At 46.7% G+C, this 12,310-nt stretch overlaps 1 long non-coding RNA gene across 1 annotated transcript; it reads left to right on the top strand.

Moving 5' to 3' along the window:
* Positions 1-4,520: 4,520 nt before the first annotated feature.
* On the top strand, positions 4,521-8,266 carry LOC144588598 (uncharacterized). Its single transcript, XR_013544217.1, has 2 exons — positions 4,521-4,814; positions 8,154-8,266. It is a non-coding gene; the product is annotated as an uncharacterized LOC144588598 (long non-coding RNA).
* Positions 8,267-12,310: the final 4,044 nt, after the last annotated feature.

Here is a 12,310-nt window from a genome sequence, read left to right as displayed (position 1 = left end):
GGGAGAGACTTCCGCTTCGTACCTCCGTGGAGCGACCAGTTGCTGTCCTGTTCCCCAAGGAAGGCGGGCGGGCGGGCGGGCAGGCGGGAAACGCGGGTTTGCGTTCAGTGGAGTTTGGCTCTGAGGAAAGAGCCTCGGGGCGGGTTTTTAAAAAGGAAATATATATATATATTTAAGCGCGATCCTAAGCATCCCTGCAACCCAAAACTTAACGCTTATTTAGTAGGGAATCGTTCCTGAATTATTCCATCGCTCCGGAGTTAACTGCACTCACGCAAAGAAACTTCGAAGAAAACGGCGAAGCTAGAGAGAGGGGGGTTTAGGATCGGGCTGCAAAAATGCTTCTAGGAAGTAGGAGTCAGACCAAAAGACGAGAAAGCTGGCTCCAATTTGATCGTGGGTTTTTTTTTTTTTTTTTTTTTTTAGAGGAACAAAGTCCAAATTAAAAGGAAAAATGCAAGAAGCAGTCCCCCTTCTTTTCAGTTCTTTAATTTATGTGATATTTTAGGAGAAGTTTACATTTTATACAGTATTAAATTGATCTCAAATTCGTCCCGCCTCATTTTTATCTCTCTTTTTTGGTATTGTTTTGTTTTTGACTGCTCGTTTCTAGGAATCCTGACATTTTGGAGTGTTGGGGGGACTCCATCGATTCTCTTTCTGCAAGACTAATAATGATTGATTTTTACCCGCCCATGCTTATTTCAACAAAATGGACTGGATGAGGAGCTTGAACCGGATCCGCGGGATGCAGGGAACGTTGATTTCCCCCACGTGTTCCAATTTCCCCAGGTCGCTCCTTATCCGTATTCCAATCAGACTAGCTTTACAAGCGAGGCTCCCGCCAGCCCTTTGCGCGTCTCAAGGCCTTGCTACCGGTTTGCGCTTCTGGAGCTCGGACTGCCGTTTCAAAATCCCATTCTTTCGGTTGGAATGATAATTTAGGGCCCAATTTTCGAGGCCCTAGCCTGGTCTGTGGGGTGGTGAAGTCAAACTGCTAATCTTACTTCTTAATCTTAATCTCTAATAATAGGGCAAAAGACAAATATTTGAATAGAATGCCACTGGTGTGGTTCAACCGCATTGGTAACACCTCTGTCCCAATCTCTGGTGAAACTTTACCTTAAATGGAACTGAGGAAAACCTGAAGAAAGAAAGTATCAAATTTTGCAGTGGGATCTGTTTCAAAGCAAGGGTTTCCCAGTTTTTGGACAGGCTTTGCGCGAGACGGAGTTACAATTTATTCCCGCGAAGAGGAACAAGGCAAAATCACTGTAACCAGTTACAACTTGGCACAAATCACACTTTGGGGTGAGGGGAGGGCAGAAGAAGAGGAAGGAGCCGCACACGGAAATGGTCACGTTCAGCCATCAGCCTCTATCTCTGAATGAGACTACAGTATCAGATAATCAATAATGTCTGTTCTAGACTTTGGGCGTAGGATAGGCCACTAGCGATGCGTTCCTCCTGCAATGGTGGTCTACTCACGAATACTTTGAAGTCACTCTGAAATCTATTGGGACCTCCCTATTGTAAACGTTTAGGACACCTGCTCGAAACTGGCCTGGGCTTGGTGTAGCGTGTAACGTATACCTGTCAAGCTCCCGCCCCTCATATTCTCCTTATTCTCGAAGCAGCTGGCAATTTGGGACCACGAAATTAATTAGAACGTCATCATGCCCGCCGAGATGCCTTTCCTCTCTCTCAGTCAAAACTGGATGAGCGACGAGACGTGGCTTCCCTCGATTCCCCCCTCCCCTCGCCTTTATTTCTGAAATTTTGGAGAGCTGCTCCTTTCCAGCGCCAGGGGTTAGGAAAAACACGTGCTGACTGTGGGCGCCGATTTACAACAATAAAATTAGCAACGGTCTAATGAGATGTAGGGTAGGAAGACGACATCTCGCTTTCTTGTTCTTTTCTTTTTTAAAACTCTGCAATGTTACAATTAAAACATACAATTTCCTGGCGCTCCCCAACCGAAATGGCTTCGATGGGAGGACGCCCAAACGTACAGCTGTCCGCATGAAGGTGCCGATGAGGCGATCCATTCATTGACTCTGTTCTCACTGACCCGAAGTCCATGACTTAGAAGTAAGTCCCATTGATTTCTATGGGATTAACTTTCAAACCGTTATGTCTCCGATAGGATTCTTCGCACAGTGGCTCCACTAAGGAGCGGTCTCTCTCTGTGTGTGGGTGTGTGGGTGGGGGGAAAATTTTAAAGGCATTCAGGATGCCTCTGTCGGGAATATATTACTGAATAAAGTAAAATAAGAATCCCGAGAAAAGAAGAAAGCAAAAAAAAAAAAATCAGATAATTACTTCAGAAAAAGAAACTTCTGTCCTTAATATCTACCCTCAGCTTTCCTGACGACAAAACAATGTTGCTTTCCATTGAAAGCGGGGAGGGGAGGGGGGGCGAGAGGGTCGGGTGATAGGCGAGGGGGGGATGCGCGGGAAGAGCGGCTAGTTTTCCAATAAGTGCTTAATGAATAGAGCATTAGCATTTCAAAAGGCGAGCCCTTGCTTTTGGGTCGATTTGCATAATTTTTGTATGGCTTCAAAAAAGGCAACGCCACATTGCTGTCATGCATTTTCCAAGAGCGAACATAATACACAGTCCCTGTGACAAAGAGCCCCCCCCAATTTGACTCCGCGGAAGCGCGATCCAGAGCGTTTAGCTGTAAATGGGACATTTTGTAGGTTTCGAAGGCTGCCCCGGTTCTCTTTTGCAGTCTCTTTATAGGAGGGGGTGAAGGCGACGCAGCCGAACGCCTGTCCTGTACCTGTGTTTGTGGGGCATCTTTCTCTCCTGAACCGCTGGTGCTTTTATTCCCCCCCCCCCTTTGACCCTCTACTCCCTAGTTTCGGGTTCCCGGAGCCCCTGTTTCTCTCCAAAACCCGGGATCCTACACAACAAGCCTGCTTTCCGAGCGCATGTTGCGGATAATAAACGGGGGTGACGGAAACTCCTGCCTGGACACTTTGCTGCTTCTCGGCACCACCTTGTTGTTTATTTGAGTATTTATTAGGGGAGTGTTTTGTCGCCGTAGCCCTGCAACGGGATCCACGTCCGACTGAACTGAAGTCCGGCCGCTCTCAATGTGCGCTTTCTGAGCCGGAAGGTGTGGAAAGGGAAAGTTTGGAGTGAAGGGGAAAGTGCAATTTGTTGCCTCCAAACGACACTTTACACTACTCTCAGGTTGACCTTATAATCATCCTCTTGCCTGTGTAAATGTGATGGAGGGTAGGATTCAGCCAAAGTTAGTAAGTTTTTTTTTAAATCCCATTGATTTCGGGAGAGGCAAGCTGAAGTTTCCTGGGACGGTCCGTCTTGTACAAATCAATGCAGCTTCCTTCGGAGAGGACATGGTGGAGAATGCAGGAGTTGGATCGTGGCCTTCCTGCCCCGTCCTCTTGTGCCATATAAGGAGCGAAAGAAGGGTCGTTTCGCTCTTGAAGCTTTGCCCAGAAAAGATCCCTGATGCAACCTTATCAGACATGTTTAGCCTGACGGGGAACAAGTCCTGGTGAGCTCCCCGAGGTTGGCGTTTGAGTCCACGGGCGTCGGCGTCTCTTCACTGAAGGAGTTTAAAATACTGTACCGTGTTCCAAGGTGCTGGATCGAACCCAATGGTTTCAGGTAGAAAGAGACACTGCTCCACTTCTTTGCCTTCCTCACCGCTGGGATGTTTTATGGGAGGATTTGGGGGCGAATCCGGAAAAGGCGGCAGGAGTGACTGCCCCCCCCCAATACACAGAATCCTATAAGCCTTTCCTTGTATTTTCGAGCTGAGAGGGTCAGTTGGAACACATCCATAACCTGCATCTCTGAAGGCCGCAGACCAAGTAACTAGTTTAGCATCTGGAGAGAAGCCCTCTGGGCTCGTCCTAGACGTATTTAAGAGGCAGTCCTATGCACGCTGAGCTAGGAACAATTTCTATCCAATTCAGTGGGATCTTCCTCTGAATAGAGAGGGTATAGGATGACTCAGTTATTGAGGAGTAAGTCTCACTGAATTCTGGGAAATGAGTTTAGAACAAATGAGCTCGGATTTACAGGCCAGCAATCTTAAGTTTGCCCATAGATATACTTGTGGGTGACATTTACTGCATGGAAAGGAGCTTCACTGGTATAAACGTGCACAGGTCTGTTCGTGTGCTTTTCAAATAGGAAGGCCTTCCTTTCTGTGTAACTATCCGAAGGGCCTTCCCCGAAACGCTGTGGGGAGGGCAGTCCTAATGCATCTTGATTCAGAAATCCGACCAGGTTCAGTGCTATGGCTACTGAGTATGTGTGTCTGGGACTGCAGCTTTGCTCTGAAGTCCCTTGCTTTAAAAGCCATCACACCTATTGGACTTTTCCAGCTATTTTTTTAAAAAAAAACATTATTTACGTTCGCTGATACCTGTAACCTTCAAATAGGAGGGGACCCATTTCAGGTTATAGGGTGGCTCAGTGAAAACAACGTAGAACACTTACAATACCTGTGGGGAAAAAAATTCAAGTGCATTTTAATAGCATTTGATTTAATTTCTTTACAGATTTAAACCCTGAAGATTTGGAGGCTCCTGAAGAAAGGCGGCCTGGCATAGAAATCTCTTCCTTCTCTGCTTCCTAAGCGCGGGCAGTGTTTCACCTCACGGGATCCCAGTCATTTTCACAAGTCTTTCCAGATGGGTCGTGAAATCGCCTGAATTTGTTTCCAAGGAATGCAGTCAGGTGTCCTTGAGAGCTGCCGGTCTAGTGATGGGTAAAATCAAAACGGTGCCCCCATACCATTTCTGTAGCTGGAAGACAAGTCTCCCAAGGGGTAAGGCTGGAATCCCTGCGTGTTTAGCATATTGGCAGGTCTGAGGGATCCAAGCCCAGGACTTTCGGTGTACCCGGCGGGTTCCACATACGCACGCCCCACGTCCCTTGAAAACGGTAGACATGGCGAGTGGCAGTCAGCTGGGCCCAAGTGCTGACATAGCCTGGCGTCCGGTGTCAGGAAAGTCCAACCTGAGATAATAAGTCTGAGACCGTGGCTCCTTCGCATAGGGACGACTGAGTCCCTCGAGGATTCGTGCGTGTAAGGAGGCTCCCATACAATACCCCGCACAGGGAAGCGTCCAGTAGGATCAAGCTCAACGCCTTTCTGTGGCATCTCTTCGCACATTCAGCACGCCTGTCATTGAGTGCAGAGACATCAAGGCGCGCCCTTAACCACTCAGGCCTGTTCGCGGTCCTCTTGCAAGGGAACCCCATCACCAGCAACTCCATCACCAGGCACTGGCGCGCTTAAAGTCCGTCTTCTGGCTCCAAAGGGTTGTGGGATCTCGCGGGAAGCCCGCGCCAAGCGGCCACAGGGAACAGGGATTATTAAAAAGCCACTTCCCCGAAGTGGCCCTCCAGGTTCTTCTCCTTACCGGGTGAAGAAGCTTCTGGGGAGGGAACTTTCGGCTCCGATTCGTCGCAGTTCCGAAGGCATGTGCAGGGCGTGGCGGACGTTTGGCTGAAGTGCCACCTCAACCCGTGGGAGGCGAGAGAGAGGCGAGGCTGGGACGCAAGATGCTTCAGGGGAAAAGGCCCGGTGTGTGTGTGTGTGTGTGTGGGGGGGGGCGCCCGGGAGGGAGCGTGGCTGACCTGACCTTGCCTTTGGAGAGCTGGGAAACGGAGCGAAGCTGGCAACCAGCCGCGAATCTTCCCAGGGCTGTAACAAGGCTTTATTTCTAATCTCCGAGCGGGCTCACGAACTCCTTCGGAATTGCTGGGATCTTTTTTTGAAGTCCCAGCTTCTGGGTACTCAGACAGACTCCCCCTGCTTTAAGGAGAGAGAAAAAAAAGAGCGATCGTTCAACGAACAAGCAAATAAAAAAAAAAAAAAAACCCAATCCACCGGCTGCTGCTTAACTGCTGGGCCGAGGTGGAGCGCTTAGTTTTCCTGTCTCATCTCCACCAAATAGGCTCAGTAGGAAAATATGCTTGGCTGTGTTAGACTGCAATCAAAGGGCAAAGCTCATGCTGCCTTTATCAAGCCTCCCCGTGGTCATCTGTTCATTTACTGCCATGAAAACAGGCCTAATTGTTGCACACTGATAATATTAGTTTAACTTTATTTGACTTGGTGCCCATTTTGTGGGCCCATCAAGAGTAATAATAATAATAATAATAATAATAATAATAATAATAATAATAATAATAATAATAATAATAATAATAATAATAATAATAATAATAATAATAATAATAATAATAATAATAAATGCAGTCGAGTTGACCATCAGTTATGGCGACCCTTTCCAGGGTTTTCTAGGTAAAGAAGAGTACTCAGAAGCGGTTTACCACTTCCTTCATCTGGGGGCGCTCTGGGACTGTGCAGGTTGCCCATGGGTGCCCAGGAGGCAGCGCGGGGAATTGCACTCCCAACTAGATCCCAAACTCACAGAGCCCGGACCAAATTTGAATCTCCCTATGGGGGCGCCATTTACAAACATACTGTGCATGTGCTTACAATGCACTTCCAGGCTTTCCTTCCAGGATGCATTCGGGATTACATTGGCTACTTCTTGATATGGTCCTGTCGTAAATCCTACTGAGTTTAATGGAATTTGTTCTAAACCCCAACATGAGCATTAAAAGAGCCCTGTTAGATCAAAGCAATTCCCATTTACAGAGTGGACCTATTAACGTTTACTCAGAAGTAAACCCTGCTATGTTCGATGGGATCTACTCACAAGGATATAAGCGCACACAGAATTGCATTCTTGCACCTCAATCCATACATGCTTTCTTGAAAGATAAGTCCCATTGAGGTTCATTGGCTCACTTTACTCCTAATTAAACGTACATAGCTGGTTCAGGTGGAAATTCGATATACACTCAAGAGGTTAAGGCCCATGAACTGGGTTAGGGATTGTTTTTACATAGAAGTGTGTAGAACTGCATCGTTCTCAAAAGCAGCCACCCCGGAAACCTCTGGAAGCTCAGCAGCCTCCAGAACGCGAGACTCTTGTTCTATGTTCCCAGCAGCGATGGACTACCTTTGAATAGGGAGGCTCTATTTTCCCGTCTCGCCTAGTCGCTTCCGTTCGATTTGTCCAATGCACTTTTCAAAGTCATCCGGTGACCACACCATCTCCCGCGTGGGCGAGAATTCCGTGGGTAGATGGTTTCTACGCGCGCTCTTAAGTATCACTTCCTTTTCTTCTTTCTGCTACTGACGATCGATACATCCCATCGAGTGATCCCGAGTTACCGGAGACGGAAAAACGCCTCTGCCGGCTGCAGTCCTTGCACAGGCAGGATCGGGACTACAGTTCTTTCCTCTCCTTAAGCGGCGGGCGATGATGTCGTCCTTCCCCTCCCTCCCTTGCCAGCTGCTACCATCTTTCATGAACAAAGTTATCCCCCCCACATTGACTGAATTCACCTAATTTTTATCTTTCCTTCTTCTTTTAAAAAAAGAAACATCCATGAGAAAAGTCATTAAAAAAAAATCAACTCCCTAACCTGGAATTTAACTTTCTTTCTAAGAGTACTTAGTCATGTGTCAGAAACCTCGCTCTTTCTCTCCACCGTTTATCAACTGTAAAGAATGTTCCCAGCTGGAGATGCAGCTGTGATGGGGGGAAATGAACTTTCAAATAAAATTTAAGGAATACAAATAATACCCCGTCCCCCAAGTAAGGTCCTTCATCACTTTTGAATTGATTCCAGAAAATTAGAGCACGTCGCTATGGATAGAGAGGTGAAACGTGTTTAAGCCTGCTTGGATCGTGGCCAGAGTACCTTTCTTTCCTCCAAAGGAAAAAGCTCTTTAGAAAATAGTCGATTCCCAGATTTAGACAATAGACTTCAACCCTCAATCGTCACAGGAAATCAGGTGTCTTGGAGGTAGTTTAAAGAAGTTACGGTCTCCACATTAAAGATAAGAACGATTTAGGGAATGTAAAACGATTCTTAAAATACCAGGGACACGGGTATCCATTGATCTCACTGGGACTTAGCGTGATTCTAAACATGTTTATGCAGCAATGAATTGCACCGATTTCAGAGGACTGGCTCCTTAACCGGAGTGGACAGAGTTGTAGAATTTAGCATTAAACCAGGTCGCCTTAAAAGTGCTTAATGTTGAGTAGTGCTAGCTTCTTTTTCTTTTCTTTTCCAGGACGATGAGACGTCTATCAGAAAAGCGATTTAAACAATCACGACAGTCCACAAATTATATTCGGGAGGGGAAAGACTTTCCCCACACATGCCTGTCCGAAGCGCCTCCCTGGGAGGAGTTAGAAAGAATGATCTACTGCATGCAATAGGACGCCTAGGAAAAAGACCTCCGTTTGCAAAAGAGTTCATCTTCCTTGGTCTCTTTTCACAGGAACTTCTGCTGCCCCAGTCCTTATTTTGTAATTCTATTCTACGTGTCGCTTTGGGAATAAAAGAGTGTGTGGAAAGAGAGACGGTGGGTCTCAAACTTTCAGCAAGAAGCAGCGGCTTTCAGCGCCCGAGGAACAAAGAGGGCGCCTTCTCCCGGTCATCCACGGAAGTTCCAGTTCGCGCACTTGGGCTCGACCCGTTCACACTCCGCGTTTTTTCCGCCTGGCGCAAAAGCCAAACTCTTCCGCCAGCGATCTCGGTTCTGGGCGCTCCGTTGTGGGCGGAGAAAGCTCGGTGGTCCCTCCCTGGAAGGCCCCCTTCGCCCTTCCACGGCTGCTTTGGAGCCTGGGCTGACCCGCGGACTCGCTCCGTGGGAAGGGAGGGCAGCTGAACCTCCATGATGAGCGCCAGGCGTCCTGCGTGGGGAAGGCGAAGGGGCAGAAGTCCTTCCGCGGCCCGGGGTATGCGCGCGCGTGTGTTTGCGGGATGGTGAACAGAGTGGCCATCGGCCCAGAAAGGGCTAAGAAGCTAGAGGGAGGCAGACGAGCGGAGGGCTCGTAGCAAAGTGCCTCCGTGGCGCCCCCCTCTGGCCGACCTGGATTCCAACCAGCGCCGTGGGGACCTGGGGGGGGGAAGAGGGGGGCCCTTCAAGCAGCGGGGAGTCTGGCTGAGCAAAGGGATCAGAGCCGTTCGGGAGCCGGAGGTTTATTTGGTGATTTGCGGGACGACACCCCTCGGGCGGCACTGCCCGATTCACGATCCTCTCCCTCTGCCCCCCCCCGCGCCCCATCCCCGTCCACAGCCGCCTGCCCGTAGCTCAACACCACCACCACGACGCCTCCTAACGCTAGAGAGCAGCGCATCGCCAGCTTTGCGCGTGGCCCCTTGGCAATCACGAGCGTGAGTGGGGCGTGGCGTAGAAAGAAACGAAGAGGATTGGCTCAGCAGGTCAATGCCCCGCCCCCCTAAACTCTGGTCGCCGATTGGGTCCGCTAGTTCTACGGATGAGGCCACACCCATTTCGTCAACTCTAGGAACGTTCGCTTTAGTAAGGAGGTGGTAGCGTTTGGAAGTAACAAGTTACAAATAACTGCACGAATGGAATTAACTCTTTCGCCTAATAAATAAGCAATGACTGCCTTACATCTCCATTGCAGTTTTATTGGATATAGGAGCAGCTTCTGGACTGAGCAGAAGCATGACTCCCCTGGCTGATTCGAGTTGAGACCTTGCTCTGCTCAGTCCAGAAACACCCATGCTGATAACGTAATTCCTTTTGCTGTGTAACTGCAACTTTGCAATGACTTTTAAAGTTAAGAGGCGAATGCCTGTTTTACATAGCGGAAAAGGAAATTTATGGGTGTTGAGGAGGCATTAGTATGAATGGGAGGAATATGTGTTTTATCATTTCGCCAGTGCCTTGTAATGCTGATTCCCCCCCCCCTCCCCAGACGAATAGCAGGAGCTGTTTTAGTCACTTACAAGGACCAGAAGATAATAACATTTAAAAAGCTATAATTATTGTCATAACTACATATTTCTGTGGGTTTGAAACTTTATAGCATGCAATTCTGAATATTGGCAGGTGTGTGTTTGTGTTATGTATAGGAAGATACAGTAATTAAACAGCCTGATGTTTGGTAAACTTATGCGAAGTCTCATACAGGTTGTAGTTTCCAGCTTTTAATCACAGTATGGCCATTTAAAAAAAAAAGGTAAGTGGTACAAGGTTTTGTTAATTTGTTATTCAAATACTTTATGATCTGTTTATAATTTGATTATTTTCTGTTATTCTACTGTGTTTTGTAAGTCACTTTACTATGATTTTGACATCCAACTTCACCTTCTTACCATGAAAATGTTTTTAGGGCCATGGTCTTACCTTGAGTTACCAGCGATGAAATACCATTGAACTCAATGGGATTTATATCAAGGAGATATGTGCTCTGGGACATGGGGTCACGAAGAGTCGGACACAACTTAATGACCAAGCAACAACAAATACATTCCAGCAAATATATTTCCAACAAATATAGTTTCCCTAGGGAAGTTTGCATGGCATCCCAAATACTGTCTTTCTGTCATCAGACTGAAACTTTTCTCTTTCTTAGGGCTTTAAAGTATTTCAGTGCCTCCAGTTAAATAAGGACCATTATTTTATGCTCAGCTTCACCTGGGTCACAAATGGATTAATCCCAAGGCCACCTCAGTACTCTCTCTTCACTCTTTTTCGTTTGCACCCAACTTCATTTTCCTCCGGTCTAGCACTCATTCTGCCTGCAGCCATCTCCAGAGAGGTTAGAACCTCCCTAGTCTTTATCACTGCAGTTGCTTCTTTTGTTTCTCTTCTGTCATCTCCCTTCTTCCTCTCTTTTTATTTTCTCATTATTTTTTTTTCTTTCCCTCTCCTAAAGATGCTGCCCACTCTCCATCTCAGGATTGTCATATTCTACTATCCCAGAACCAAGCAGTGACATTGGCATACTATGCAAATTTGTGTTGATTATGCAAATCACATAGTGGGTTGTGCAAGGATTAATCCATTACTGCTAAAAAAACACTCACTTCAAAACTGCATGCTAAAAAAGCAAGAGGTCGGTTTTCCTTGTGTATACTAAAGGGATGCGCAGGCCCTGACTAGTAATGCTTTGTGCATCTTCACAATCCCTTTGCTTTGCCATTCTAACAGTTCTCAGGCCTTTACCAGCTGCAGGAGATGATGACATGTAGCATCTTCTGCATTGGAATTTCCAGAAAGTTTGCGCTCTTGCATTGCCTCCCCACTACTAGAATGTGGAAACAGATTAACCAACAAAATAATGCAAAAAGAATAAAATTCTTTATTTCTAAAAAGTCCATTTAGAGTACAATGGTTCTAAACACGTTTATGCGCAAGTAATGCAGTCTCAGTGGTAGCCATAATTTCACTCATGATTTTGGTCACTGAAAGGCAGCATCAGGTTCATTTATAAGAAACTTGGGTTGTTATATTTCAGCTTCTAACTATGTTGGAGACATCATGTATATCTATGCTTCACCGTTAGATCAGTTTCATAATGCTTTAACTGACAGAGCCTTATCCCAAGGAATGCTGGGATTTGTAGGTGATGTATTTAAAATTCTCTCCTGAAGAGACTACACCCTGGAACCGCAGTGCTCTGCCAGTCTGCTCTGTCATGTTACCTTCCAAGTACCTCTCCAACCTCCACATCTCAGGATTCCTTAAAGAGGTTCAAACGATATGGAATGGTTACAATTGTACCACACACATACCTTCATGCTTGTCTTAAAAAGCTAGGTCAGCTAACACAGCAAACAGGCACCAGGTAGCAGAATTACAATTCATGCAGAGCCAGTCATCTTAGCAACATGAGTGGTGTGCCTTTCACTCTCTTTCCTACATTTATTCCTCCCTCTGCCTCTTTTTCTAGGACTCATTCAGTTTTTTCCTCTCTTCACACACCTTCCACTATTTTTCAAGCAGCCAAAATTCATATTCCAACCTTAGAGAGATACACATGGCGTCAAAAATAGACAAAGTTTACCAGCATTACAGGGAAATGGGAGCTAATCTATGCTGTTCCAACCATGAGAAAAGCCAGGAGTGATCGGTTAAATATCATCTCGTGCCACAGGAGTTAAGCTGCAGTACTGCAGTGGAAACTCTGCTCATGCATGGCCCAGGTTCAATCCCAGGTAGCCAGTTTGAAATTCATTTAGCCTTCCATCTTTCTGAAGTTGCTAAATTGAATACCTGGCTTGCTGGGGGTGCAGGGGCAATGTGTAGCCTGCATAATAAAATTGTAAACTCCCCAGGCAGTGCATTAAGCTCATTTTGCTCATCAGCAACACCATCAGCCAACACCATCAGCAATTCCTACTCTTGAGAAGACCTCTGCTCTTGCAGAATCTTCTAAGGAGACTCCTTTCCTCTAAGAAGATTGCTTT

Source organism: Pogona vitticeps, chromosome 4, assembly GCF_051106095.1.
Source record: "Pogona vitticeps strain Pit_001003342236 chromosome 4, PviZW2.1, whole genome shotgun sequence".
Classification (NCBI taxonomy): domain Eukaryota; kingdom Metazoa; phylum Chordata; class Lepidosauria; order Squamata; family Agamidae; genus Pogona; species Pogona vitticeps.
The sequence above is the reverse complement of the archived record's forward strand: the minus strand, read 5'-3'. Positions and strand labels throughout refer to the sequence as shown.